Here is a 27976-nt window from a genome sequence, read left to right as displayed (position 1 = left end):
ATACATATGCATACACACACAAGATGGTTAAGATACTTATACTACTAGTTTATCTTAGTTCACTGAAAAGTTTGTGCTTTTGTTGTTCAGACAGCATGTCATGCCTATGTCGTATACTATGAGTAACTACTTTGAAGACAACAATGTGCAATGTATTAATTATTGTTACTCTCCTTTTATCTGGTTTTGAAATTTCATTTTTTTCTCTTTAAAATAAAAAATTTTTAAAATTAAAAATAGTTCAGAGACAGAAAAAAAACCCAATATATGCATTCAAAAACTAAGATAAACTCACAGATTGAGGAATGGGTAGATGGAAAGATCAGCAAGAAGGCAACTAAAATGTTAGTTGTAGAATCTAGGTAGTGGGTATATGGGTGTTTATGGTAAAACTTTTTCAAGGTTTTTACATGTTTACATTTTTTCACAGCATGATATTAGCAAAGAATGAAAACATCAGGTAATAATTAAGATTTCTATACACGTCCCCTATAATACGTATGTGGCTAATACTGATAATTAATTTTTTTCTTCTTTTTTTAAAGAATTGACCAGACTGACCTTGAAGTTGCAGTCCTACTGTCTCAGCCTCCCTGGTAGCTGGGATGACAAGTCCATATCACCATGCCTGGTTTATAACTAATTCTTTTAAAAAATGAATTAAGTCTTTCCAAATGAGGAGGATCTTATAAAAATAAGGAGGAGGACTCTTCATTACATGTAATTTGTCCAACACTTTTTCCATTAGATAACGTACACTTGGGTTTTAGAGAATCAATTGGGGTGAAGGGCTCTTAAAGAAATAGCATTAACCGCTGCCCAGCCCTTCCAACTCCAGCCCTGGAGACCTCTAGTCTCAGAATTGACTGTCTTAGATCATTTCTGTTTACTTGTTGCTGGTAGCTGTGCCCCTTAACTAAAATGGTTATACCACTATTTTGCATTTCATCAGCTTGAGACATAATGTTGACCTTCTGCCCTGAGAGATGTGGATTTGGCTCCCACCCACCACCCAGTGCAACCTCCTCCCCTCTGCCTTTCTCCTTCCCTTTCCTCCCTGTGAAATACTCTACCCTGGGCTCCTCCCACAGTCAGCTCTGCAACCTCCAGTGCACACGTAGATCCCCAGCTCTTCGTGCCATCAACCGTCCTCTTCTCCCATCTTGGTTCTGTTTATATGGTAGGGATTTTGATGGATTTCCATCCTCCCTATATGCCTCCCCCCACTTGTCTTCCCCACCTGGGACTGTTCAGCAATGCCTTGGCTTCTGTATTGCTATATCCATTTGAATGTGTCAAAACAAAAGGAAAAGCCCAAGGACACCTCCATGTTGGAAAACCTCATTCCAACATGGATTAACACGCACACTGAAAAGAATATAGTGGGCTCCTTATGAGCACCTGGAAAGGTGGATAATAGTCCTGTTTCCTGATACTAAACTCAAATAACAGGTGCCTCACCATGGCCTTCTTATTCCTGCAAGGCAGATAGTCAGTTCATTATCATTCTAAGGGAAAAAAAAGACAAGAAGCATTTCAGCAATGACTTTCTACTAGGGGAAAAAGCGACACATCAAATCTGCATCTGGTTAGGATCTGAAGGCCCTGTATTACTAAAAGGAATTCATACAAGATGGAACTGTAATAGACAATTAGAGGGAAATAAGGTATATTAAGCAGATGGCCTTGACCTTCTCAGTTCAGCTTCTCAGTTCTCAGTTCAGAGCTATCCCAAATCATTCCTCAGTTTCTCCACCAGAGACAGCAATGAGCCGGATGGACCACAGGTGTGGGCCCTGTGACATGTTGCTCCTGGAGTGGCGTTATCTCTTCCATTCTGCCACGCATCCGAGTTTTGCAGCTGTTTGCTGCCTTCCCTGCATTACACAGAACTTGAACCTAGGCACTCAAATGTTGCAGTCATCTTCCTTTTCTCCTCATCCTCATCACCTTTCCTTTACTGTCTCTGTACTACAGTTCAAATCTTCTGAAGTGCAAGCAAGTTCACTCCATTTATTTGCTCAAAGATATCAAACCCCAAATGCTGATCTGGTAGCATTTTCTCAGAAGCTGTTGGTTTGACAAGCTCTGACATGCCCTGAGCTCTTTCTGTCCCCTGCTTCTCCCAGGACACTGCCAGCAGCCTCATCCAAAAATTTCATATAATGCTTTAGGAGTGTGACAGCCTCAAAGTGCTATCTGACATGGTAAATTAAGTAGAGAGCCACTCCTACTTTTCCTCTTTGACCAGAGGAGAAAGCTCAAGTTCAGAACAATTCCATGTCTCACTCTAACAGGCTTCTTCTATTCCTTAATCAAATTTGAATTAACCTCTGTAAATTCCAGGAATAGAATCCTGGCCACTACCTGCCTATGGAACAAAATAATTGACACTCAGGCCTGTCCATCTTCTGGTTCCTAGGACCTATGAATATGTTGCCTTACATGGCAAGAGGAACTTTGCAACTATAAGACTGTAGATTTGAGATGGAGGACTATATGGAATTATTTCACCCATGAATCCTTAAAGGGGAAGAAACCTTGGAGAGAGTGAGCCGTGACTGTGACAGAAAGGGCTCCCTTTGATGCAATGTGAGAGAAACTTGTACCATAACCTTTGTTGGTGTGCAAGATGGTAGTAATACCAGGACCCAAGGACTGTGGATAGCTTCTATAATCTGAAAAGGGCTAGGGAATCATTTCTCCCTTGGAAACTTCAGAAAGAAACACATTCCTGTTGACACCTTGATTTTAGCCCAGTATGGCCTGTTGTAGACTTCTGAACTGTAAGATAATAAATATGTTGTTTTAAGGCACTAAATTGGTTGTAATGTGACAACAAATGCATTGGACAACTGCCCGAGAACCTAGTCCAGATTGCCATGCCCACGAAAGATATAAAAGAAACCGATTCCTCATCGTGACTAGGCACTTCAGAATCTTTATAAATTATGCATGGGGAAATCTGGAACTCTCACAAAATATGTCTCAGTGAAAACTGAAGTTTTCCATAAAATTGAGAGCTTACCTGTTTAAGACTTAGAGAATTTTCAAAATTTTAAGCTTTTTAAAAGGTGAGCATTTTTAGCCAGGCATAGTAGCACTCATCTGTAATCCCAGCAATTGGGAGGCTGAGGCAGGAGGATCACCACAAGTTCAAGGCCAGCCTGGGCTACGTAGTGAGTGGAAGGCCAGCCTGCACTACAAAGTGAGACCCTGTCTCAAAAAGAAAACAACAACAAAAAGACCATTTTTTTAACCACTGGGAAGATTAAATTCTTTCTACATTGAATAGATATACAAATATAAGTATTCTATCTCCATATATGTCTTTATACATGATATATAGCTCCATATGTCTCTAGGCACGTAGATAGATAGATGATAGATTGATAGATAGATAGATAGATAGATAGATAGATGTAATTACATACACACACACTCTTTTCTGCTTAAACAGACTACATTGAGCTTTATTAAAACTTTCCCAACAGCCCTCTGGCAGGAGGACTGCAAGTTCAACACCAGCCTGGGCAACTTGGCAACTACTGAGAACCTATCTCAAAATAAAAATAAATTAAAAAGGTTGGGGATGTGAAGGCCCTAGGCTCAACACCTAGCACTGGAAAAAAATAAAAACTTTCATGATATGTGGGAGAACTTCTTATTTTAGCTATGAGTTATTAACCAATACTGTATCGCTGTTGTTGGACTTTTCTTTCAAGATCCCAATTTTCAATATTCTGTGCTTTTCTTATTCTTGTCAGACTACCTTTCCAGATTTTCAGTTCGGGTACCATGGCCACTATAGTTGTAGGACTACTATTTTAACAGTTCATGTTCCCCAAATGCCATCTAGCAGGGAATCCTAACCCATTTAACTGCCTTAAATTTATTAAAAAGAAATAAAAATATTATGTAGCTCCCTATTTGTGACTTTTCAACACCAATAAGAGGTTTGGGCACATACTTTTTAGTGAGTAAACTACTGGGCTTCAGGCAGCATGAGATCAGTCGATTGGCATGGCCAGAAGCAGATGACTGCTGTGATATCAAGCAGCTAATCTGTAGCAGGGCTGTGGCAAAACTTGGACTCCCTTGGACCTTGTTCTTGGACCTGGTAGACCTATTCCTGCTTTCAGTTGGAGATACAAACCCTGCCTTTCTTTCTAAAGACCCTTTAAACCAAACAAACCAGCACAATCTCCAGCTCCCTCCTCCAGTTAAAACTTCCTTCCTAGCCCCCGTCTCGGAAGATCTAAATCACCAGAGGCTTCCATGCTCTAACAGCAACCCTGTTCGAAAGGTACCCAAGAAGCTGCATTTCTTAGCAGTGTGGTTGAAGCTGCTGAGGTTGCCACCTGCTTAAATGACTGAGACAGGAGGGTCCTTTCCAGGGGATGTGGCTGGAACCAGTTTTACCCCCCTAGTAAGCATCCCAGCTTATTAACTCAGAACTTCAGACCTATTTGACCAACTGAGATACCTCTTCTATCAGTTTCTAATACAATCACTAATCACTTTCAATACAAAGAGATGTCAGCAAGACTGTGTACAGAGTTAAGTCTCTTCTGAGTTTCCTTAGCTTGGCTTAGACAGAGACGGAAAAGTGTGTGTGTGTGTGTCTGCACACGCATGCCCATGCATGCACACATTTCTGCATCTACCTGTGACTCTGTGTAAGCTGTGTGGGATTGTTTATGTTGGATGGTGCATGATTATAGATAATCACGCATGTGTGCATATGTGCATTATATGTGCGTGGACAAATGCACATGCTTCTGTGTGCGATTATCTCCCTGTGAACTGCTGTGGGGTTGTGTATGTGAGTGCATTTGTGTATTATATGTGCATGTAAGTGTGTGTTCATGCATGAAACTACACGGGAAACAGAAAGAGGGAAGACATAAAAACACACACAGCTAAAAGAGCCAACAGAAAAAGGCAGAGGATAGATGTATGGAGGACAGATGGGAGGACAAACAGCAAGAGAAGGAATGAACGGGAGAAGCAGGCAGAAGAGCAGTGAGTGACAGCGGGCAAAGACAGAACAGAGAGGAGACAGGAGAGGATACCAGGAAAGGCAGCTCCTATGGCAAGGCCTTCTTTATTTCCACGTTATTAAATCCCACGCTAGGGGAGGCAGGTGGGTATGGAAGCTTCTGGAGAATAATGTCTTCCCCTCACCGTTTGTCTGTCCCATTGTCCTAGACAGTTTGTGACAGCCTGCTGTCTGTGTGCCCCAGGCCGTCCCCACGGTGCTGTCCGGACATAGTGAAAGCCGTCCTATCAAGCTGGGGTTATTATTTTTCTTTTCCTAATAACTTAGCAACGTGAAACAAGACCGTCACTCTCATCCCCTGCCCCAGCAAGGTAAACAGTGGCTTGATCGGTGCCTCCCTCCCACAGCACACATGGGCGAGGACAGAGCCTTGCACAAGCCTGCGCGTTATGGGGCTGAAAGGTCTTAGAACAATCAAAATCTACAACCGGTATTTAGTGCTGAGCAATGACCAGAGTGAGACGATGACCCAGGGAAAGATGTGGCTCTAGCAGGAGGAACAGGGGGCCAATTTCCTGGGTGACAGGGAGGATCTGCATTGCTGCTTAGGAACAGAGCTTCCTTTCCCTTTTAGGCTGAAGTGTCCTCCTGTGCAAAGAAGAGATTGGACTGTGTTGGTCGCTTTTGAAGTGTTCTGGGGATCCTTGGGGGCCCACAGTGCTCCCGCCGTGCCTGGGGATAGGGCAAGCTGCGGGAGTGAGGCACTATCTCCCCTCAGCACCCGCCCGGGCTGCCTTGGTTTGAGAACTATCAGCTAAAGTGTGTGTGTGAAGCCACCTCCACTGGATCCTCCACACCTCTCTGCCATACCCAGCACTTTAGGACCCTATAAATAGTGAGGGGTGGGAGTAAGTCTACGGGGGCCCTGGGACAGAGCTGACAATGAAATTCAGAAGAGGCGCCTTTTTCTGTGTGATTAGCACATCTAGGCCCTTTGGCCGGCCCCCAGCACTGAGAGTTCACCCACAGAGTCTGAGTCCTGGTGATGAAAGCCCAAGCAGTAAGCATGGGCTGCGGGAGGGTAAAGCATGCATCCGACCCTGAAGGCCAAAGTCTTGTCACCATCAAATATGGGAAAATCACGAGTTGGAAGAATAGTCTGTCATAAAGACACAGAGAAATTACTTCCTTGAAATGAGTACTACCTTGATGTGTAAAAATCTTGCAAGCAACTAACGGGAAACCCGGATGAGGTGGCTGGCTGGGTTAGGAGGTCAGGTCCAAGCTCTGTAGGATGGCAATAGCAAAGCCTGCCTCCCTTCTGTCTCCGTTTTGTGTGCCAAGATCTTCCCAGCTGGTCCAACCCAGTTCTTCCCCACCTCACTGTGAGCCACCCACTTTGTCAACAAGCAGCTGCCGTCCCTCAGATTCTTGGACATATGTCATTTCTGGACTCTCAGCTGTCATCTGAATGTTGCAGCCGAATGGCCATCGCATGTTCTGGAAGAATCATAAATCAGTCAACTGACAGATAAATCAGTCAACTGACAGATAAGCCAGCCAACCTCAGCTGCTTTCTCTGTTTTTGTCTTGGTTGTAGGAGCTTTGGAGTGGTGTGAGGGGCACCTGCTCTCTACAAAGGGGTTGCGGAAAACCTTCACCACCACACTGAAAAGTGACCACCTGCTTAAAACCCAGGTGGATAAATCTGCCAAGTCAGTAAAATTGCATCCTGCTCCATCCAGAGGGTACAGCAAACACAGATGTACAAGGCAGAGTGCTAATTACATTTCAGAAGATGCTAAATATTTAAATGTCTGCCTGGTGCTGATTCTTATCAGCAGGGATTTTATGATGTGGAGTTTACAGCCAGTTATTTTTCTCTAACTCTTAAAAGGTGCTATGTCCATATTTTATCACGTAGCAGGTAATACTAGGGTGCCTTTCTGTAAATCATGTTACCTCAAACTGTAAGCTCAGTCCTCACACTGGAAAGTTCTTTGCTGGAGTTGTCACAAAGCCAGGGAGAACTTCATCATTCGATGGTAGTTTATTTCTGTTTCCAAGAGCAACCACTTCAGCTCGCTAGCGTGTGGGTGGTTTGCATACATGAGTCATGCAGATGTTGCATTCTTCCAAAAGAAGCAGCCAGATCCTCTTTCCAGACAGGGCACTTGTCCCGAGATCTGTGACCTGGAAAGTCAGCCTCAGCCCTGCAAGCAGCGGCCAGCTGTTTAGACGGCTCACAGGGCAGGCCCTTGCTTCAGAGGACAATGTGACTGCCATACGGAGAAGCTCCCCTGGCCCACGGCCTCAGTCACAGCTGGGATTTACCCTGGAGAGCTGTTCTTTCTCAGCCCCTCTTCCCTCACTCCCATGCAGGCTTTTCCCCAGGGTCTTTTACCTGGTGTCATGGATGGTTCCCAAGCCAGCCCTGTTTGTTTGTGTTTCCTCCCTTACTTTGCTTGGGCTGTGGAGATGGTCACGGAGGTGTCGTGCGGGACATAGGAAACAGCAGGTCACATTTCCGGAAGGTGCTCTGCCCATTGACCTTGAATCAGTGGATGAATGCAGAATGCATCCATAAGCTAACATGTTTCAGATGTGTAGGCCGCAGACAGTGGGCAGAGACAAACCCAGTCACTTTATGCAGAGGTGTAGAAAGCTGTGTGGACAGGCTCTCCCTTCCCAGCCCACGGCTTCCATCTGCAACTCGATTTTAGAGATCCAGGCGTTTATGCTGAATCACAGTGGGACAACTTATTATGTTATCAGCTATTAGCAGTTTGGTGCGAGATAGTTTGTTCCAGAGTCCAGCATGATAGTTAATCCAGGCAACACTGCACGAGGCCAGCGAGGGAAGGACTGGAATAGAAATTTGGGTGGAGGCACCTATACTATGGGTTGGGGTCATGTGAGGGTTCACAACCAGGGTCTGGAATCTTCCCAGAGTCAGCAGGGATGTTGGTGGTGATGATGATATTCCATTTCAAACTTCTCCCTAGTCCTCATCACATACGCTGATGGACTTATCAGAGGAGCTAAATGTGCTTGTCTTCAACACGAAGACAAAAATCATTGTATGATTTGACTGGTACAAGGAGCCCGGTGTAGCCCCGCTCACAGAAACAGAAAGTGCAGTGGTGGTTGCCAGGGGCTGGGGAGAGGGAAATGGAGCATGAAAGCGCTCTGCGGATTTGTTACCCGACAGTGTGGGGACGCCTAACGCTGATGAGCCGAACACTGAAAAATGGTGGCTGGTGGATTTTGTGTTCTGTATATTTTACCATAATTAAAAAATATTCAAATGCATGCTCTTCAAAGACATTTTGAGTTTTTTATATAGCAGATTCCCGGGAACTGTTTGTTTGAGTTATTTGTAGAGCTAATTCCTTTGGCAATCTCCCAAACTTAAGAGGAAAGCTTTTTGAAATGTGTGAAGCAACCTGCTTTCAGATGCACCTATATTCCAGTTTTCCCATATGGAAAATTTTCTCAACAGGCAACTGTCCCCAAACCTGCATCCTTCCCGACTGTGAACTGCCTTGTTGTGGCTCCGCCCCTCTGTCCGTCTCATCATTTCTCCCCTTTCAGGTGCCACTCTCTCCTAGGATGTTCAGGCTTGCCCTGACCGAAGCACATCCTCTTATGTTGCCTTTTAAAAATTGTTACTTGTTGTGGCTATCATTTGTTATATACTTGATCAACTTAAGGCCCAAGGGTTGATGGGAGCATATTTACCAAAGTTTCCTTGGCCAATCAAGAGGGTGTGGGTGGAGCAGAAAGAGGCCACCAGAGAATGAGTAGTGAACACACTATCTAAGAGACAGTGGACACGCTTTCTATACAGTATTTTTCTCCCTTTAAATCAGGCCTTCCATCCTTTACTTTTCAGATTTCATTTGTTTGGGTCCCTGTTCATATTTTCTTTTGTTTTTTGGTCTTTTTTTTGAGACAAAGTCTTCTTATGCAGTTCAGGCTGGGCTTGAGCTCACTTTGTAGCCTAGGCTGGCCTCAAACTCACAACGACTTTCCTGCCTCAGCCTGCTGAGTCCTGGGATTACAGGCCTGCACCACTACACCCAGCTCCTGTTCATATTTTCATAATGCAGTGTAATGCAACTTACTTTACCAAGCTCTCATATCTTTTTGAAATTCACTGTGTGAGGTGCTATTAGTTAGGGAATGTTCCAGTTGCTAATAGTTAGGGAGAAGGGTACAAATAGGCAGAGGCATTTTTCCCAAGTCAAGCATAGCCTGGTCTTTCATTCACAGTGGGCTCAAGAAGCTTAGAGACCTCTCTGGATTATACTGGTTTGTTAGAATGGGACATTTTAGTCTTAGTTTTGATGACCATTGTTTCTTGAGGATGGAGGAAGGAGATAGGGGAGGGTCTCTAATGCTGTTTGGGGCAAGACAGTTCCTCAGTGGGGAGGGAGGTTGTTCCACGCCTTTGGGACATTTAGCAACCCTGCTCCCAGGCACTAAATGCTAGAGAATCCTCACCTTATTGTCCCAGCAATCCTTCCAAAGTTCCCCGCACCTTCCCCTGTGCTTCTATATTGAAACTTCAAGGGTGGGGCATTTAGGAGATGACTAGGCTCTGAAGGCTCCACCCTCATGAGTGGGATGAATGTCTTATCCAGTCCCTTATGCTATGAGAGGACACAGCACTACATCCATCTGGTTTTTTTTTGGTTTTTTTTTTTTGGTTTTTTTTTTTTTTTCTCCGGTACCGGGAACCGAACTCATGACCTTGAGCTTGCCAGGCAGGCGCTTTTGCTGCTGAGCTAAATCCCCAGCCCCACTACATCCATCTGGAAAGTGCAACAACGCTGCCGTTTTAGAAGCAGAGAGTGACCTGCACCAGACACCAAACATAACCTGCTGGTGCCTTGACCAAGGATTTCTCAGCCTATAGAACTGTGAGCAATGAGTTTTTCTTTATAAATTACCCAGTCTGAAGTATTTTATCACAGCAGGAGGAACAGTCCAAGACAGGGGCCATCCTGGGTCTTATCCAAATGATTCTTGAGGGGCCAGTAGGCTCCAGAAGAGGGAGACAGGGGGGAAAACTTGAGAATGTCCTGGGAAGAGGAAGAGCCGTTGGAGAGAGAGATGTATCTACCCTGCCAAGAGAACTGTAGGGGAGAGGATGGGTTAGGAATTTCTGCAAGGTCCTGTGAGAGCGTCAGTTTTAACCATCTGCCAGACCAGTACCAAGGCCTAACTTCAGGTCCCTATTCATAGTAGGAACTGTCTTCATTGCTTCTCTTCCCTCCCCGATCTCCTGTAAACCTGCATCTGGCAGGTGACCGAGGAGTGAGTAAAGGTCAGAAGAGTACTTGCCTAGGATGCATGAGGCTGAATTTGATTGCCAGCACCTCTCAAAAAAAGATCAAAGGAACATCAAACTTCCCACTCAAAAACCATTGCATCCTAGGGAAGGAGTGAGGATATTCCAGTTAGCAAATGTTTGGGCCCTCAAGGGACTGGAGGGTACAGAAAAGCCTGAGCAATTTTTCTACAGGTGAATGTTATGTTCACTTGATAAAACTGGAGGACACAAAAAGGAGAAAAATTAAAGTGGTGTTTTGATCGCAATGTAAATGTCATGCTGGCTGACATAGGTTTTCATATAGATTAATTTCAGAGTAATTATCTTCACTTCATTCCACTGTGCTGTAAACTACTTCAGGGAAATGTGATGGGCTTGCTGAGCAGGCAATGGCAGGTGGTATACACTTACCCCCTGTTATGGCTTGTGTCTAGATGTCTACCCAAAGCTCATTCAGTCATATGTTGGCCTTTTTTAGAGGTGGTTGGATCTTGAGTGTGTGACACCGGAATTGATTTGTGGTGCAATGCTGGGATCAAAGGCACTAGGATTAAGGGTGTGAGTGCCACCTATCCTAGGTAGCCTGGATAAGATAAAAGGGATTGAAAGAGCTGTGGTCATCCCTTGCTTGCTTTGCTTCCTCCTGCCCACCATGAACTATTTCTCCTCTGCAATGCCTGTCTGCCAACCCACTCTGCCTTGAAACCAGCTGATTATGGACTGAACCTCTACAAACTGTGAGCCAAATAAACCTTTCCTCCTTTAACTGTGTGCATTGTGCATTTTGTCTCAGCAATGAGAAAATAAATAAGACAGCTCGCTTCCACTCATAATCCAGGACATTAGGCCTTGTTGGTCTTCACTTAGCCGAATAGGATAAGCTTCTGTAATTAACATACTTCCTTCAACTTGGAATGTCTGCCCAGCTAAAAAACATAATATATAATTTATGGTGACTATTTTTCATTGAATGTGATAGAAAAAAACCAAATTAGCCATAAATTCAGAAAAATGGCACATGGTGGGACTTAGTGGAAAGGCAACATCAGCAGTGAAAAGCCAGGTCCCAAGAGAACACATGGGAGGGCAACTGTACTTCCTGGGAAGCTCCAGCAAATGCCAGGAGTATAAGGAGCTGGTATGAGCTTTGTGAGCTTGGTGTACCAGTACTGATGCTGTTAGCTTTTGTAAGGGAAGAACAAACAACCCAATAGAAGTTCTGGGATTCTCAGGACTGAAAAGAGACACATCACTCTCAGGCACTCAGCAGAGAGTTGGTAGAAACCACCAGTGTTGTTTGGGGTCCATGCACATGTCCTACTGGGTGCTCAGGGGAGGACACGCTGGGAAATTTGCCCCTTTTCCTTTAAGGCTGGGCCAGTGTACCTACAGCTGCTTCTTCAGCTCCGCTGTCATAAACAAATACCATGGACTGGGTGGCTTACACATCATTATGTCTTGTAGTTCTGGAGCCTCGAATCCAAGACCAAGGTGCAGGTAGGTTTGGTTCCTGGAGAAGACTCTCTTCCTGGTTTGCAGAGAGTTACCTGCTTAGTGTGTCATCACACAGTACAAAGAGAAAGCTTTGACTTCTCCTCTAACTTCTCTTCCATCATGGGGACCCATCCTCACAACCTCTTCTGTACCTAACCATTTCCAAAGACCCCACCTCCTCAGACCATCACATTGGAGGTTAGGACTCCAACATGTGAATTCAGTCATGTCGCAGAACCACAGCAACTGCTCTGCGTGAGAATTATGGACCCTCTGCCAGGATCTCTCTGAGTTTCACCTTCACCAACACTCAATTGATAATACAGATAGTCAAGACCCAGCTAGTTTCCTTCTCCAGCCTCTTAGGAGAAAAAGTGGGGTAAGAAGAAAGCCTTACCCAGGGCATGATCAGCAAGGATCTCAAACACTTGCTGGGGTGAGTGTATTTGGATTTAACGTGTCTTGCTATGACAAAAAGATTAACAGTTGGTGAGAGAGTTGAGGTATCAGGAAAACACGAGAAGGGACAAAATGTGGACCAAGTCTTAAAATAGAAGGCAAATTAAATCTATTCTGCTTAAGTAGGGAACAGTGCTATGTTACTGGGAGGCCGACAGCACGCTGTCCCATCTCTTTTTTAAATTAAGAGTCAAGTAGTGTTCCTCTCAATTCAGGGGCCTGCATTTCGATGAGCTTGTTTTGTTGTGTTTATTGTTTGGTTCCCTGACCTAAAATTTCCATTTCAATAAGCACAGTGAGCTCTACCACAGCCAGTTGACAGTTTTCTTGTCACTGCCTCCATCCTGGGTTCTTTTCCTGGGAAACTTGGCAACTCATAGAGGCAGCGGAGGAAGTCAAAGGTTAAGAAAGAATCAGGCATCCTGTACAATACAGGATGTCCATTTTTTTTTTTTTGAAAAAGAAAATTCTACATGGAATGATTACTTCAGCTCCAGCATTAAAATAGCTCAGGATTTAATGAATTTTTCGGAATGAATAAGACTAGGCATCCTCTACCACAGCTAAAAACTCCATAAAAAACCAGAATTATCTGGAATAATGGACCTGACTTTTTGCTCTGGCCGTGTAGGCACAGCAGTGTTTATTCAGTTCTGTGATATTTTTATTTGGGGAACAAAGGCTATCTTTTCTTTCAACTCCAAGAATTGTTTGCCAAGATTCTCTTTATTTAAATGCACCGCATTAATAAGCAACACCTCTACACTCTCACCTACAGCAGTCATTTTTAGCCTCTGGAGTTAAAAAACAAAACACAATAAATACCAGGGAAGTTAAGAGAGCAGCCACACAAGTGTTATATTCACACTGTCTGGTGACTCCCCATTACCTACAGAATAAGTCCAATTTCTTAAGCAAAGATGGAATGATTGCTGCCTGCTGAATTCTTCCTTGCTCCCCGCCCCCAAACTTCTGTAGCGAAGTGTCCAGCCACGTGCCTATAGCTATTATCTGGACACAGGTCTGGAGCCTTTCACTGAAGTGCCAGAGAATTAACACAATTACAATCTCCAGCCATCCTCATCCCCAGCAGTTGTTGGTGGCAGTTGCTGAATAAAGACTTGCCCACCTTTCTTGCCTCACAGCCTCTCAAGCAGAGTCAAGTGGTGTTGGGGGGGTTGTGTCCCCCCAGAATTCGCATACTGAATAAAGCCCTAGCCCTCAGTACCTCAGTATACTACTGTATTTGAGATAATGCTTTTAAAAAAGTAATGAAGTTAAAATAGGATCTTTAGAGCTGGTTCTTATCCGATTTGACTGGTATCCTTATAAGAACAAGTTAGAATCAGATACAAACACAGGAAAAGGCCTCCTAAACACATAGCAGGCTTGACAACTGCAAGCCAAGAAGGAAAACCTCAGGGGAAACCAAACCTACCGAGCCTTGACCTTGGGCTTCTGGCCTCTAGATCTGTAAGAAATTAAATTTCTGTGGGTTGAGCCCTCTGAGTGGTCTCTTATTACAGCAGCCTGAGGTGGCTAATCCAGGTGTCTGCCAAAATTTCCTCTCCAGCTGATCATGTGTGATCATGTATCTCTCGATTCAGTGCAATTATTTTCTGTGACTACTCATTTGAAAGCGAAACCTGAAATGTTGAAGTTATTTTAAGTGGCTCTTCATGCCTTATTTTCTTTTCTCCCCACATCTTCATTTGACCATTGACCAAATCTTTTCTGAGCACTACTGTGTGTTAGGCTTTGTTCTAAAGAAAACCAAGATGGCCAGGTTCTCTAGCTCGGCTGCAAATCTGCCACAGTGCCAAGCAAATCTTCCACACTGTGGGGCTTAGACAAGCCTGGCGAGTTTTCTTGTTTAAAGTCATGTTTCTGATCATTTAAGTAATTGGGATTATTACAGATTTTGAAAAGATATAGAAAATATGGCTACAAAATTAAAATCACCCACAAATATTATAATTGGGAAGAATTGCTATTAAGGTTTTGAAGAATTTCCTTCCAACCTGATTCTATAAATAAATACAAAGAGAATTTTCTCATGTTGGGAAGCAGAGTTTTAAAACTGTTGTTAATGCTGTACTGACACTCAATGGTGTGGATTTACTTTAATCATCAATCTATTATTATTAGTATTTCCAACTGTTATTGGTACTATTTTGCTATGTGAAGTAGCCCAATGAATTAATGCTCCCTCTCAATCTTTACTTGATTTTCTTTTTTTTTTTTTTTTTTGACAATTTCCTTATGCTAGATTTCCAAAAGAAACTATAAGGTCACGCAAGATGACCTCTGCAATTCTGGGAGACACTACCAAATTATTACCTTGGGATAGCCGAACAAACCAGAAATGGCTTTTAGTATAAAACAATTGAGTATAAGCTAGAGGAACTTATATTGCTTAGATTTGATAGCCCCAAACTTAAAAGAAGAAAAAGTTCTGTAAAATAGTCAGATAACTCCTGTACAGTTTCGGAAAGTTCAACTCTTTGTTGCGGTGTCTTAGTTGTCACACAAATCATTAAGCTTCTTAGTCAAGATGTAATACTGAAAAATTGAAAATTTTAAGTCTAGATTTTAAAATCTAATATAAAAGATAGAAGCCAACTACCCACCTTATAGATGATAAAATTGTAGCCCAGAGAAGTGGATTTCTCAAGCTCATGTAGTTACTGGTGTTGGCGTTCACGTCTCTCAAGTCCTACTCATAGAAATCACTTGAGTTTTAAGTTAGGGGAACACATAGCAGTAATGATATGACAGTCCTAAACATTCACTACCATGGATGTTCCCAACTGAACTGCTAGTAAATAGCTTTTCTAGCACCTTCTCTTAACTGGTTAATTAAGAGATGGTGGCTTACGATAGGTGCTCACTACAGAGACTACCATAGCTAGCTTTGGAAAAAAAATATTTTAATTCCTTTTGGAGCATTTAACTGATTGATAGCTAATTTCACCTCCCTTCACAAGAATTTCAGAATGAACAATTAGCAAAAAGTAGAACAGTGCTCTTGCTTATCTCACAACCTAAGAAAAAATGGTTTGAATATACAAGAAAAGCAGACAAGACAAAATGTCTTCTGGCTTGAAGTTCAAGATTTATACCACGCTACACTCCCATAGATAGTGGAGAAGGATTCCCTTTCCCCACAGCCCCGCCAGCATTTGTTTTTTGCTGATATTTTGATAATAGCCGTTCTTTCTGAAGTGAGATGGAATCTCAGTGTTGTTTTAATTTGCATCTCTCAAATGATCAGTGATGTTGAATATATTTTCATGTATTTATTTGCCATTTGTACTTCCTCTGAGAAGTGTGTGTTCATTTCAGATGCCAGTTTTTGGATTGGGTGTTTGAATTTACAGGATCTGATTTTTTTTTTTTTCAGTTCTTTATATGTTCTAGAAATTAGTCCTTTGAGGAGCAAATGGCTAAACTTTTTTCTCCCTCTGCGAGTTGTCTTTTCACTCTGTTGGTGATTTCTTGTGCTGTGTGAAAGTTTTTTAATATGATGAGATCCCAGTTGTTAATTCTTTGTAGTATTTCCCATGTAATCTGGATTTTGTTCATGAAGTTTCTACCTATACCTGTTTCTTCAAGAGTTCTGCCTATTTTCTCTTTCAGCAGATTTAGTATTTCTGTTTCAATATCTAGATCTTTAATCTATTTTGATTATAGTTTAGTGCATAGTAATAAACACTGTGGAAATCAGTGTGGAGATTCTTGAAAAAAACTAGGACTAGAGGTACCATTTGACCCAGCTATTCACCTTCTTGGTATATTCCCAAAAGAATTAAAAGCTTTGAGGCTGAGGGTCTAGCTCAGTGGTGCAGCACCTGCCTGGCAAGCATGAGGTCCTGAGTTTGATTCCTGGTACCCTCCTAAAAAAAGAATCAAAAACATTATACCGCAGGGTGGTATGCACATCATATGTGCACCCATGTTTATAGTGGTATAGTTTGTAATAGTTAAGTTTTGGAAACAACCCAAATACTCATCAACAAATGAATGGATAAAAAGATGTGGGTTTTTTTCTACAATGGAGTACTACTCTGCCACAAAGAAGGATAAACTTGAGACATTTATTGCTAAGTGGGTGGACTTTGAGACTATATACACTTAAGTGAAATAAATCAGAAACAAATATGTCAATATGGCATTGCCTCACTGGTATGAGAAACTGAAAGTGTAAGTAAGAACCACATGGTACAAGAGATATGGTGAAATGGGAAGAAATTTCTCAAAAAGAAATGGGAACTAGGGAGGTGGGAGGGGTAAAGGAAGAGAAAAGAAAATGTGAGAAAAGAATTATAAAATGGAAACAAAACTTTATAAATGAGAGGAAGAAGAGTTGAAGGGAGGAGAAGGGTAAGGAAGGGAAAACAAGACAAATCAAGGTGTACCAGGTACAGGTACAAATTCCCGACAATGAATGTAATCATCATATATACCTAAATTGTACCAATAAGCTTAATTAAATTTTTAAAAATTTAAAAACAATTTTAAGTGAATTTAAAGACATAGAATTCTAAGAAAACCAAGTTCTCCACCAGCACTATCCAACAGAATATAATGCAAGCTAAATATGCAATTTTAAAACTTCCAGGATTCACATGAAAAAATTAAAAGCTAATTTTAGTAATATATTCTATTTTACCCAGTATATCCCAGACATGATTATTTCAACATGGAATCAATAGAAATTGATTGTTGAGGCTTTTTTTGTGTTTCTTTTTGACATATGAAGTCTTTTTTTTTTTTTTTTTTTTTTTCCTTCCAGTACTGGGAATTGAACTCACGACCTCACGCTTGCTAGGCAGGCTCGGTGCCGCTGAGCTAAATCCCCAGCCCTGACATATGAAGTCTTTGAAAGTGTATTTTACACTTGTACACCATGTCAGTTTGCCCTGGCCACATTTTGAGTTCCCGGTAGCCACAGGTGACAGGTGCCTCTGTGCCAGACAGCAGAGCTCCCTAAAGCAGAATCAATCTCAGGTGCAGATGAGGTACGGTAGGAGAAATAAAGATAGGCAGAAAGGGGAGAAGTAAAGTTTTAAGAAAACTGCAGCTTCAACACACAAAATCACACAAAATCACAATGCTCTTTTCACCGCAGGCCTGTTTTCCTTCCAGCCTCCCACTCCTCAGTCCTTAAGAGTCTAAGGATGCTGTAAGTCCAGAAACTTGGCCTGTGTTTTGCTTCTAAATCCATAAATTCCAAAGATTCCCACTTTCAAAGAAACAGTGAACTGGACTGGATATGAACTGGACACCATATCTTCAAAACTTCAAACAAATCGTTTGCATATTAACTTAGTTGATAAAACGAGATTTTGCAATAATAGCCCACTCATAAGCAGCCTGATCCTAAGGAAACAGATGCTAGATAAGTGATAAGGAACTAAAAAAATAAAGATGCCCAGTTCCTCCGTCTTCAAGGATACCGTAAGAACACATAAATGTCTCCAACTCTGGCCCACAGTGTGTCTCACCCTTGGGCACCCAGCTTCCTCGCTTTGAGTCTGCCTAATAAATCTGCCTGTTTCTCTCACTGATGAACCTTACAACTTTTTTTCCATGACTGGTCAAGTGTCCACCAGGAGCAAGTTGAGGTCCCCATGCTGTCTTTTAGGGGGACCTCCTCAGACCAAATCCGGTAGCAGATCTCTGTCACTAAAGTGGGAATGGGAAAGATGATGTGGTCATTTTTTAAAAAAAATCTCCTTTAAATGTCCAACAGGCAATGTGTCTAAGCTGTTTTTAAGAAGTGGATATGAAAGGCATGGAGAACAGACAGAGTGGAAGACAGAGTGAGAGAGGGAGAGAGAGAGAGAAAGGGAAAGGGGAGAAGGAACCCTAAATCAGTCACTGCTGGGCAGTTCTGTACCCTCGGTTCGCAGCTTGATTCATACCCCAGTACCACAGTTCATTGACGGCTGACCCCACGGCAGCCACCTGAAGGCCACCCAGCCCTCCACGGCCGTTAACCTCCGCTGAGAAGCCTTGCCAAGGAAAGGAGCTGCAGGCGAAGGTCTGAAGCAGAATGCCACAACTGGCAGAGGATTTTCCTTATCAGGGACTCGCAGTCAGAGAAAGAAAGTCTCCTTATTCAGGGAGGGTATTTTGTTTGGTTTTTCTTTTCTCTTTCAGCTGAAGGGAGTTCCTGAGAAAGATTCATGCCATTGGAAGCGGAAATTCTTGCCGGTAAGAAAAAACTTTCTCCATCCCGACGCATGTCCTGCCAGGGGACTATCCCAGCTTCAAAGGATTCAGAGGCTGTCCCAGCCCCTCCTGCTCAAGTGCCAGTTCTGAGAGAGGCCTGCAATCTCCATTTCCTCTCCTGCAGACAGGGGCTGCCTTTAGGGTGCCGATCACAGCCTCCTTGATTTAGATCAGGGGCAACTAGCAAGGCCGGCAACCTTGACACCCTTGGCATCTGGCAGCCAGGACCGAGAAAGGCAGCCCGTGTTCAACAGGAGGATCTAGAAGGCAGAGGCCTCGCTTCAAGCCACACAGCTGGATGAAAGACAGCTGGGAATGGGTTGTGTCTCTCACTGGCGGCCAGCCTCTCTTCCCGCTAGTTCCTGCAGTGCCTGTGTGATGCGCTGCTGAAATGTCACTGTGTATTTGTGGGTGTTGAGCGAGAGCAGGGCTGGGGGGGTGCTGTGCAATGGGAGCCACACCCAAGGACATCGCCAAAGCCATGAAAGCAGCACAAGATCCCAGATTTGCCGCTCAATAGATCTTCATTGTCCCTACTGTGTGCCAGGCATGGAGGGACGCAGCGAGGGATGAAAAAGGCCGACCCCTACCCCCAATGGAACAGATAACACATACACAGTAAGTTAGAAGGGGACAGGAGAGAAGGGTGACAGGAAGTGTATGGGGAGTGGGAAAGGCTGCCTTTCAAAAATAGGGCAGAGAGGGAAGACCTCACTGACAAGGTGACATTTGAGCAGAATTTTCTGGGACAAGGAATGCTTGGGCAAATCCCTTAGCTGTCTAACTCTTATAAAATGATGACACCATTAATAAAAATCGGTTGGTCCATTCGGAGGGCTTCCTCGGCCCTGAGTTCCTTATGCGCAGTAAATTCCTGTTGTCGCTGCAGCCCTGTGACACAGGGGCTACTCTCAGTGAGGAGAAAACAGAGGCAGGGCAGAGTGGGGTATGCCTGTGGCCACCCAGTCAAGACCCAAGTGGGCATGGTGTCTCCACCCCTGGCTCTGCCACTCCTAGAAGGGGCGGTCTCCAACAGAAGGTCTCTTAGGCCTTTCGCAGTTCCAGGGAGGAAATGTCTATTGGAAAACTGATGGGACTTGCTTCCCAGTTGCTCATAACCTGTGACTTGTGATCGGCCTTGGTGACTCATTTTTCTGTCTCCAACACCAAGTGATGCACTGCTACCCAAGCACGTGCTACTGAGGAAACATCACCCTGGCCATGGAAGGGGTGCAGAGAATGCGGGAGCTTTTGTGAATCCAGGCCTAAGTCAGAGCTTTGGAAGAAACACTAACAGATCAGCAGGATGAGCTATAGCCCTGAAAGCTGTGCAACCACCTGCTAAGGAGGTCAGAGCGCCTGCGTGGTGGAGGCCTCCCAGAAGACCTGCTCAAGGGCTGGAGGGGGTTCTGCCTGCTGAAACGGAGGAGAGAGAAGTGAACAGAGGGAGTGTGCTGCACGACTAGGACAGGATGCACTTGTGCAAGGGTTGCGGCATGTGAGAAGCATGTTTATCCAAATTAACCTCCTCTGAGGTCTGTTTCCCAAAGATGTTAAAATTAGTAAGAAACTAGCCAGCTATGATGGTACTCACTTATAATCCTAGCACTCTGGGAGGCTGAGGCAGGAGGGTTATAAATTCAAGCCTTGCCTGGGCAACTTAATGACTTAGTGAGACCTGGTCTCAAAATAAAAAATAAAAAAGGGCCTGGGCTGTATTTTAGTGCTAAGGCCCAATGTTCAAGTGCCAGTACTGGAAAAACAAACAAACAAACAAACAAGAAATTGCTACAGTCCTTATTATCTATTTGGATAGAGATTAATATGTTTAGAAATAAAAAATGTCAACAAATCCAAAAATAATTTCCAGTTGGCTTGGGGTTGCAGCTGCATTGACTTCCTGTTCAAAGTGCTTCCCCTGGACGCATCTCATCTTGGGCCAGTTGGGACACCAAGGAGGGCAAAAGAAAAATCCACCTATGTAGCAGGGAAGGAAAATCTGGGCAGATGGAGACCCGGCAGGCTGTGTTTCTTCTGCCTGTTAATGACACTGGTGAGGTCTCAGGCATACCTTCTCTATCTTAGTGTTCCCATTCTGTGAATGGAAGATGGATCCCTGTCACATTGTTTTGGGAAGAAGTGAGGTGCTCTGCCAGGCCTCTTGGGAGCCCTCCTACTGCTCTGGGTGCTGGTCTCCAAGTTCTGGGCACTTTGGTTCCAAAGGCAACCACCTTTCTCTAAATGACACCTCTGCGGTACTGGAGCTACTTCCCCCACAAGCAAATGTCTGGAAAGTCCTAGGAGTTCCTGACTCCTTCCTAGCTCCAGTGGCCTGTAGCTAACAATAGCCTCCTGGCCTCCAGGGGGAGATACCCTGAGGTGCCATTTGTATTTTAGGGTCCCCTTGGGAGAAATCACATCTTTGCTTCGGCTCTTATCATCTCCTTGTCCTGCCTTCCCCCTTCTCTGCTGGTTCCCCGTGAGGGGATTTCCACTGTAAATCACTTGCCTGAGGCTCCAACCACAGCCTGACTTTGTGCAAGTTGCCCGATCACCAAAGCAGCAGAGCGTTTTAATCTTCCTGGGCCTCTGGGGGCCTCGGTGGTGTGGTCTGCTTGGTCCGCATAGGCTACACTGTTTTTCACCCAGGGGTCGTCAGCTTATTCCCACTGCACTCCCTGCATGACCTTTCTCAGGCCTTCAGGAGAGAGACAAAGTCCCTGGCGTAGGACAAGGCCCACGCGAGGTTCATCTGAGAGCTGTATAAGGAAGGCACATGCTTTTGGAAATCGTCAAGGGAACAAATCATGAACCCAGATTTTTGATCAACAAAACTGAAATAGAAACGGAGGCCCTACCTAAATACTACCGGATTTAGTGCTTTTAACAAGAAACATACACACGCTTAAAAAATAGATCCTCAAAAGTCAGTCTTGCTTTGATCTCTACCATGGCTGATGAGTTTCCACATTTCAGTGACCTCCACATGAGCCTGGGGACAGGATGGTCCTGTCAGCATGTTCAGATTCTCAAAGTGTTTATTTTCCTCATTTAGTATTACATTTCAACTTCCTTTCAAGACCAGGTCATTTAAAATACATTAGTGAAACACTTACCGTATGCTTTTCCTTATGATTTACCTTATGCCTGTCTACGGGATGAGTTGTTCACCCTGTCCTATATGTGTCACATGCCAACAACCTGGGCAACGATGCTTGTGTTTACATGTTTTTGTGTGCAGAAAATTTCCATAAATCATGTATGTTCAGCCTGGCCTCCTTGATTTCAGTAAGACGAGGTGGGCTTACTTGGGAAGTGGGCCCATCCAAGGGCTACAGGAGGAACTGGAGGTGAGTGTGCAGACCCAGCTGAGCTGAGAAGGAAGCTAGACTGGTGGTGACCAGTCCTAGTGGGCTATCAGCTTTGGGATCTGCATGCACTCAGACATCTAGAATCGGAGTCACCAGTGCTTCACCCCAGCCCAATCCAGACAAGCCTTCAGCCCTGGAAAGGTCTAGCCCCAAACTGTCATAGGACCCAAAAGGTGGGCAGGGCAGGGACAGGGCATCCAAGACTAAGCACTAGGAAGTCTGTCCTAGTTCAGGTTGTGTGAGAGCGTCAGTGAATACATTTGCAGAGAAGAGAAAAGCACAGATCCTAGAAGTGATAGTAAGTGACTACTCAGGTGCAGGATAAAGCACAGCTGCCGACCTGTGGGGTGAGTGATCAGTCAGCCCCACTTGAAATGGGGAGCCCAAAGCTAGACCCCCTTAAGTCCCTCCTAGCCAGGGGAGGAATGAGCTTTCCGCAAGACCCAGGTCCCTAAGGAATGACCAAACTCAAACTCAAACCCAGGTTCCCTGACTTCCGGTTCGAGGCCGCATTCACTGAAACCGCCAGGATCAAATGTGAGAAAGCCCTAGTCCTAATTCTGCTACCCACGGTCAGCTTGGCTCAAGGGACCAGAAAGTGTTGGTCATGTGGATCTTTTCTGGGGAGAAGTGGGCTGGATGTTTATGGAACATTTACGGAATGTGAATCTGGTAAAGGAGTAGAAAAACACTCAGTGTGAACAAAGTAAATCAACAGAGATCCCTGATCACTTATAGAAAAGTAAGAAAATCGCCTTTTCCCCAGGTGAACACATCAGCTCACACAAGTGCAGATTTCAAAATCTCTAGGTTCTGCTGGAATTTTGTTGCAGCAAGTATTGACTGAAGTCGGAGGGCTGCTGGCGGGGTCTTGTCGATGCTGTGGTTATCTAGAAGCTCTGACAGGTTGTGCTGGAGAGATCACAGTCCTGGGGAGTGAGGAGAACTGGCCCCACCTCTGCTACCAAACAGCAGTGTGTCCTTTGCTGACCCTCTCGGACTCACTGCTTCCCCAGTTCCCACATCTGTAGGATGAGGAGATTGAGCTAAACCTTTCCCAGCTCTACAAACACATAATTTAGGACATAAAGGGGGACGCCATGGCTAAAATCACCTGATGTTAATTTGGATGTACAAACACTCTGATGTTTTCAGGGTCAGGAGGTGGCTTGAAGTGCACTTGGGAGGTGCAAACTGGCCTCTTCCAAAACCCAAGTCTACATGAGGGTAGTAGCCTTGGAGAGTGACTTGGGGTCTCCAGGCTGAGCAGATGGTACAGAATTTGGTGCTATGGATAATAAAGGTTGGTCAATATCTGGCTGGATTTTGCAGTTAAAAAAGTGTATCAAATATTTTCTTTCTCTTTTTAGCTGGATGGGGCTTAGTTCAAACAAAGATGGAAACTCCAAGTGAAGACCCAAGGATTTTATTTGACAGTCTCTGAAAATCATTAAAACTCCATTTAGGGGATGCTCTAGACCTCACACCATCCTGACATAGACTTGAGTCCAAGATGTCAGAAGAGACTTGGAGACCCTGATTGGTAGACAGTGGGGAGCAGCGGGAAGACAATACCTACACGGAACACTGGTCACTGATAGTGTTTGACTCCATCTTAAACATCTGCAGCTCGCCTCTTTTAAAAATAAGGGCTAAAGTATAAAAGGTTTTCTCACAGATAAGAGAGATCAAGCAATCTTCCTTAGGCATGAGCTATAGACCAATGTGCCATGTGACTGCAGTGGAAACACTCTTCACAAAATTTTTATTTTACAACATAAAAGGGGAAAGGAACTCTTTTTTCCGCTAAAGAATTCTGCATTTATGAACAACTGGGATGAGAGAAAAGAGAAAAGAAGGAAGGGGGGAAAAGATATGTATATTTACACAAGACAGCTAAGATAATTGTGCTGCTAATTTCTATTAGTTCATTGAAACGAACAGTTAGTGCTTATACTGTTTGATTAGTTTTGCATTCCTGATAATCTGAGCAACTACTTTCAAGATAACAATATGCAATATCATAGCCATTGTTAATTTCCTATCATCATGTTTTGAGATTGTGTTTCATTTTTATTGCTTTTTCCTCTATTTAAAATAAAAAATAAACAACCACAACAACAGCAAAAGAATTCTTCATTTATGTAAGGTGGAGGTCCCAATGGGCTGCTCCCTATCAGAAAGGAAGCCATCTGTGTGGGGGTAAAACAGAGATGTTGTTTGAATCATGATATTTGAATCATGAGGGTGATTAGGTACCAGTGGACCCTGGCCAGCCTTGGCTGGTGATAAGGGGTACCTGCTTTCTCCAATCCTTCCTATGTGAGGCCATCCCTTTCCTGTGTCTACAATGTACATGCACATTTATGACACAAGAGAAGACTTTTTCCAGCTGTAAAGCTGTGATGTAGTGTATCAAATACCCCTGGGCTAAAAGTGGTCTGAGACACTTGAGCTCTGCATTAAATATGCCTCATACTCACCCACAGTGATGGTGGTACAGAAGGACCTAGGTGTCTCAAAACCACAGCTAATCCAAGAATGAGTCATATCAGGCACACAGGTTATTGTCTTGTGTTAGTTTCTGGAGGCACATGTTCTAGAATCACATTTCTCCAATGGGAAGATTAATCCATCCATTCTCTTTCCTTTTTTTTAACTTTAAAGAGAAAGCAACAATAACAAAGTAACAACAATGAAGACAAAAGCAAAACAATACAAAAACAATAACAACAATACAGGATTTCAAAACAAGATGATAGGAATTAAAGATAATAACAAGATATAAAAATTAGAAATGATACAGAGCTTCATTAAACAAGATGGTAGGCATTCAGCAATCGTTGTTATATTGCGTATTGTTGTCTTCAAATTATCTTTCTTTTTTAAAAAATTGCGGTTAATCATAACACATGCACTTACCTCTTATCAATTTTTAAATGCATACTATAGTATTGCTAATTGTATGTACACTAGTGATCTCTACAACATTTTCTTCTTGCAAATCTCATCATCTGTACCCACAGAACAACAATAGCTCCCCATTTCCTCCTTCCCAGATGGTGGTCACCACATTGCATTTTGTTTCTGTGTGTGACCCCTATCTGCACAGCTCTCACAGTCTTTCTCACTCTCAAGTGTCCCAACAGGCTAGAGATGCACGTATTATTAATATTATTCCATTTTATACCTGAGCAAACTGAAGCATTGAGAGTTTATGTCATTTGTCTAATTCCACATAGCTGGTAAGTAAAAGAAGCAGTGCTTGAACCCAGATCACCCGACTTCTAGCACTTCAGCAGATGCACATATATCAAATTCTTTTTCTTGGTGTTTTTGGGGTTTTTTGGTACTGGGAATTGAACCCAGGACCTTGTGCTTGCTAGGCAGGCACTTGTGCCACTGAGCTATGTCCCTGGCTCTCAAATCCTATCTACCCAGAATCTCAGAATGTGGTCTGATTTGGATTTAGGGTGTTTGCAGACGTAATTAGATAAAGGTAAGGTCTACTGCTGTTCTTATAAGAAGGCTATTAGAATACATAGATACAGACGTCCGGACATAAGAAGGGAGGGCGAGAGAAGAGGTGATGAAAAAGCCAGCCAAGAAATGCCAAGGATTGCCTACATCCACTAGTTCCTCTTATAGCCATTAGAGGGACAGTGGCGATGCTTACACCTTGATTTCAAACTTTTATCCTCCAGAACATGAGAGAATAACTGTGTTGTCTTAAGCCATTCCAGTGTGTGGTAACTTGTTACAGCAACCTAGGAAACTAATACAGGTCTTAACTTTCTAGAGAAAGACTCTAGCCTTTGACCCCCCTAAAGCCTGTAGAGTGTTAAAGGCACAGTGATTCAAGGTTAAGTCCCCTTCCTCCAGTCCCGTCTAGAATTCAGTGTTCTCTCCTTCTCCATGGGCTGCATGCATCCTGTCTTTTCTAATTCCAAGCCAGAAGCCTTAGTCCAGGCCTGGAGGAGGACAAGGGGCGCAGGGGATTCATTGCCTGTGATCTCAGATGATAAACATTGCAGGACACAGCCATGGACATAAGAGATTGTCCTTTCTCTTCTATGTGACAAGTCAAAGATTAAAATCGTTTGGCCTTGTGCCACTCCTCTCCTTGAACTTGAATGCACTCAGGCAGTTTTTTCGCAGCAGTCTTGTGTATGTGCACACATGTATAGAGTTTTCATCCTCTCTGCTGTCTGTAATTGTGCTGGTTTATAATAAGAAGCAGAGGTCAGTGTTAACCTGGACACAGAGGTGGGTGCAGTGGATGGCTGTGGACACATCATTCCGTGTGTCCAAGCTGGCAGGCTCCCACAGAGGAACCGCAATGCTGCACAAAAGTGGGGCAGGGGGAGCTGAAAGGACATTCTTCGGGTTCAGCGGCATGGTAAGGGATGCATGCTAAGCCGGACATGGTGGTGCACACCTATAATCCCAGCACCCTGGAGGCTGAGGCAGGAGGATTGTTGTGAGTTCAAGACTAGCCTGAGCTACAAAGTGAGTTCAAGGTCATCCTGAACTGCATAGTGAAACCCTGTCTAAGAAAAAAAAAAAAAAAAGACAAGGGATGCACACTTGAATATGCAGGTTTTCAAAATTTAAGAATCTCCTCTTGTGGAAGGATAAATAGCTCATTGTGTGAATCATGATGAAAGCTTGAGTGTTTTCCTTGAAATAGGGCTCAAAAAGGCCTGCTACTTCCTGGCTGATCTTTTTGTGAAAGCAACGGCCCAATGGGCTCCCAAACTGGAAGGGACTGAAAGATAATCCAGACTTACTCCTGTGGCAGGCAGACACAGGCACAGGGGCCCTCTCCGGTCCCTTCCCTGTCCTCCCTGCCCTACCCCAAGCAAGTGGACAAAGGGCTCTGTTCTGTTCCTGTCTTTACTTACCTCTCTGCTATCTTCTCCTTAAATCTGCCTCTGCCTGAGCAGTCTCTGACCCTATAGCACTTGTAATTTAAGTTGTGGGCTACAGTGGGGTATAATCATCCATCATCCATTCATCCATCCATCTATCCATCCACCCATCCATCCACGCATCCATGCATCCATCCATCCTTATTGAGCAAAGTGCTATATGTCCATCATTATGCACCATAAATGTAGAACTTGTTAGGGTAAGATCCTTGCTGCCACTGAGATTATAATCTAATCAGAAAGATGAAACAAGTATGCAAGTAAAGGACTTCACATTAGCTTCCTTCATGAAGCTGTTCCACATCTATCAAAGTATTCAAAGATTTGGTGAAAAATTGTTAGTTCTGTACAGGACATGGTCAGTCTTACAAGTGGGGACCATTTATTGACTACCTGTGCAATTTGAAAACATAATGGCTCATATATACAGTCATGTATCCTGAATTTTTAAAAATAGCTCTGATTTGAACTGTTCTTGTCACTTTTTAGTTTATCAGGAAAATCCTATTTGGCATGCTGAATTCAAGGTTTCCTCAACAGAGACATTCTTCTCTGCACCTCCTCCTCTGCCGATGACAGATGGGCTCCTGGGACCTCAGTCCTGGAGTTACCCTCACAATGTGTCTGCTTTTGGAAGGGCAACACTCCTAGCCATACCTTAGCTACATCTTTGTTAGGCACTTGCAGCCCTGCAAGTGGATTATTTTTTCTGAGACAAGGTCTCACCAAGTCACTAAGTTGCCCTGGCTGGGCTTGAACTTGTGATCCTCTTGCCTCAGCATCCCAGAGAGCTGGGGATTATTGGCCTGTGCTACCAATGCCTGGCTGTCCCCCTGACTTGGATGAGTGTATGAAAGAGTCAAGGAGTCTGGGCTATGCAGTGAAGAGGAGAGGGCATCGGGCGAAAACTGAGGGCTGGGCACAAGCAATGCACGAAGATTCCCGCTGGAGCTTGGGGTGAGCGCTGAGACAGTGGGAAGGAGCTGGGAGAAAGAAGATCCTGGAGTGTGGGGCAGAGCCAGAGCGATTCTCCCCTTTATTCCTTGACCCAGCACAAGCTCTGCTAGACCAGCACTCAGCGAATGCCTAGGATCTGAAGGCTCAACACACTGTAAGCAGGAATTATCTTTAAAGCCTTTGAACT

Source organism: Chinchilla lanigera, unplaced genomic scaffold, assembly GCF_000276665.1.
Source record: "Chinchilla lanigera isolate Chin_1 unplaced genomic scaffold, ChiLan1.0 scaffold00030, whole genome shotgun sequence".
Classification (NCBI taxonomy): Eukaryota; Metazoa; Chordata; class Mammalia; order Rodentia; family Chinchillidae; genus Chinchilla; species Chinchilla lanigera.
The sequence above is the reverse complement of the archived record's forward strand: the minus strand, read 5'-3'. Positions refer to the sequence as shown.